This window comes from Pristis pectinata, chromosome 14 (assembly GCF_009764475.1).
Source record: "Pristis pectinata isolate sPriPec2 chromosome 14, sPriPec2.1.pri, whole genome shotgun sequence".
Classification (NCBI taxonomy): Eukaryota; Metazoa; Chordata; class Chondrichthyes; order Rhinopristiformes; family Pristidae; genus Pristis; species Pristis pectinata.
In genome coordinates, this window is record NC_067418.1 from 12,798,495 (window position 1) to 12,802,344 (window position 3,850).

Genomic DNA, 3,850 nt, shown 5'->3' on the forward strand with positions numbered 1-3,850 from the left:
GTGAGGTGGATTGTGTTTCATTCCATTAATGACTCTCAACAGAAGTTTCCGATTGTACTTCTGACTGGATTGGCAAATGTGCTTTATTGGATCTAACCATTACAATGTAGTTCCTCAGTGATACCATAACTAAGAATTTTTTTTGATTAATTTACATCAAGTTTTGTATTTATAATTGCAACACTATCTGAAAGGAAAAATGTTGACAGCTTGACTGTTTTTTCCATATTGGAATTTTAATCCTGAATCATGATGGCCCACACTGGTAACATTGTTGTAGCCTCCAGCATCAACCTCTTGTTGCACTATGATTTCACCATGGGTTTCCTAGTGTACCATTTGTTTTTTTTTGCATTGACTACTTTCTGGCCATTCCTAGATAAAGACCAGGATCACCAGATTGGCACAGAAATGATGGGCCGAAGGGCCTGTTCTGCTATGCTGTTCTGAGTCCTAAGACTTTTAGCCCTTCACCAGCAAATAAAAAGTGGTAATGCTTGCTGTCAAAGAACCATAAATTTAATAGAAATTTGCAGCATGACTATTGTCCAAGCCAGCTGGAAAAGAGCTATTGAGAACAAATCTTTTTGGCTCTCGGTACAGAACCTTGTAGGTTACAGCAGTTCATCCAGGTACCATTTAAGAATGATCTGGATTTATGCCCCAGCCACAGAAAATTTGCACAAAGTGAAAGATAGAATAGATGCAATATTTTTCTGACAGGAAGAAATATTGAAATATGATCCAGGGGATATAAAATTCCAAATTTTATCTAGGTTTGTGAATGTTGCCAAGATACCAGAAGGGAATAATCTCACCTGATCAGTGGCAGCTAAGATTTATTAGTGTATTGCTCAATAGAACCAGCATATGAATTATTCATTTGGCATGGGATGATGAAGTAAGTTTCCATATAGAAGGGAATATGGAAATATTGGTACATGCAATAAAATATGGGATATTGGTACATCCACTATACAAAATAAACTGCAAGAAATAAAAACTGTAGACAAAGGCTGGAAAAATGCATTTGATTTACTTTATATCATCTGACTTTTGAACCCTTTATCTTTGTGAATTGTTTGCCTAAATCAACCCTACTGCTATAATTGATATTGGTTTATTATTGTCACTTGTACTGAGGTACAGTGGAAAAACTTGTCCTGCATACTGTTTGTACGGATCAATTCATTACACAGTGCACTGAGGTAGTACAGGGTAAAAACAATAACAGAATACAGAGTCAAGTGTCACGGCTACAGGGAAGTACATTGCAGGTGGACGGTAAGGTGCAAGGTCACAACAAGGTAGATTGTGAGGTCAAGAGTCCATCTCATCGTATAAGGGAACCATTCATTAGCCTTATCACAGTGGGATAGAATCTGCCTGTGAGCCTGGCGTTATGTGCCCTCAGGCTCCTGTATCTTCTGCCCTATGGGAGAGGGGAGAAGAGAGAATGACCCAGGTGGGTGGGGTCTTTGATTATGTTGGCTGCTTCACCAAGGCAGTGAGAGGTATAGACAGTCCATGAAGAGGAGGCTGGTTTCTGTGGTGTTGGGTTGTGTCCACAACTCTCTGCAGTTTCTTGTGGTCCCAGGCAGAGCAGTTGCCATACCAAGCCATGCTGCATCCAGATAGGATGCTTTCTATGGTGCATTGATAAAAGTTGGTGAGTGTCAAAGAGGGGGGATATGCCAAATTTCTGTAGCCTCCTGAGGAAGTAGAGGTGCTGGTGAGCTTGACCATGGCATCTATGTGGTTGGACCAGCACAGGCTATTGATGTTCACTCCCAGAAACTTGAAGCTCTCAACCCTCTCGCCATCAGCACCATTGATGTACGCAGGTGCATGTACACCGCCCCCTTTCCTGAAGTCAATGACCAGCTCTTTTGTTGACATCGAGGGGGTGGTGCCACCATATTGCTAGGCCCACTATCGCCTTCCTGTACTCCGACGCAGTGTTATTTGAGATACAACCTACTATGGTTGTATCATCTGAAAACGTGTAGATGGAATTAGAGCAGAATCTGGCCATGCAGTCATGAGTGTATAGGGAGTAGAGTAGGGGGCTGAGGACACAGCCTTGTGGGGTACCAGTGTTGAGAAAAATCGTGCTGCAGGTATTGCTGCCTATCCTCGCTGATTGCTGTCTGTTGGTCAGAAAGTCAAGGATCCAGAAGCAGAGGGAGGTGTTGAGTCCCAGGTCTGAGTTTGGTGATGAGTTTGCTTGGGATTATGGTATTGCAGGTAGAGCTGCAGTCTAACAATAGTCTAACATAACTCTGGAGCATCTGGACAGTAAAGCCACCTGAGTGTAGGGCCAGGAAGATGACATCCACTGTAGACCTGTTCCAGCAGTAGGTGAATTGTAGTGGGTCGAGGTTGTCTGGGAGGTTGAAGTTGACATGTGCCATGACCAGCCTCTCAAAGCACTTCATGATGGTGGATGTCAGAGCCACCGGGTGGTAGTCATTAAGCCATGTTACCTTGTTTTTCTTGGGTACTAGGATGATAGTGGTCTTTTTAAAACAGGTGGGAATCTCAGATTGAAGTAAGGAGAGGTTAAATGTGTCTGCAAATACTTCTGCCAGCTGATCAGCACAATATCTGAGGACATGGCCAGGGACACCATCTGGGCCAGGTGCTTTCCTTGTTTACTCTCCAGAAGACTGATCTTGCATCCTCAATGGTTCATTTGCATTGGGGGCTGTCAGGGTGTGTGGTGACAAACCAATCCCCTTCTGTTCAAAATATGCATAGAATGTGTTAAGCTCATCAGAAAGGGATGCACTGTTGCCGGCAATGCTACCCAACTACATCTTGTGGCCTGTTATGGCATGTAAGCCCTGCCACAATTGAAGGCTGGTCTAGGACTCTATTTTGAACCTGCATTGTCTCTTGGCATCTCTGATAACTTTACAGAGGTCATATCTTGATTTTTTTTTTTGTTTATTATATGAAGGTCAGAATCACCTGATTTGAATGCAGCAGTCCTTGACTTCAGAAGGGGGTGGATTGCCCAGTTCATCCATGGTTTTCTGTTTGAGAACACCTACATAGTCCTCAACACCCTTGCTGATAGTGGTGACATACTCATCTAGGCCAGCAGCTGAGTCTTTGAACATGGACCAGTCCACTGACTCAAAGCAGTCACGTAGGAGCTCATCTATTTCCTCAGACCAGCACTGCATGACTTTGTACTTAATCTTCCTCCATAACTTGAATTCCTGAGACTCGGACAACAACTTGCACTATATTTTTAACGTAGTGGAGCCTTCAAGTTGATTTGCTGGTGTACTATCCTTATTGCCTATAATATCCATGGTGACCAGAAGTACACCCAGTAATTTAGATGAAATTCGACAAACACTTGAAAGTAACATTGCCTTGTCTTTAGATCCAGTCTCCCATCACACTGCAATTACAACAAAGTGCAGTGCTTGCCATTTTCTTGACACTAGAATGATTAATCTTGTGATAGCTGTATAGATTTATCTACTCCAGCTCTTTTCTGGCCAAAAAAAAAAGCAAATCTTTCACAATTCCCATCAGTGGAATTTTATAAACATTTAATCTAATTCTAACTATGTTCAGCTACAAATACATGAATCAGTAAGGCAAGACAGTAGAATTTTGAGGAGGAGCAGGTGATATTGTGACCACCATTTCCACAATCAGTATAATCAACAGATTATCTAGTCAATATTACACTGCCTTTGAGAGCTTTCTGTGGACAAATTGGCTGCTTCATTTCTAATATAACAACACTGACCATTTAAGCACTTAATTGACTGTAAAGAACTTGAATTTTCTGAAGAGACTTCAAAGGTATATAAATGCAAGTCTTTCT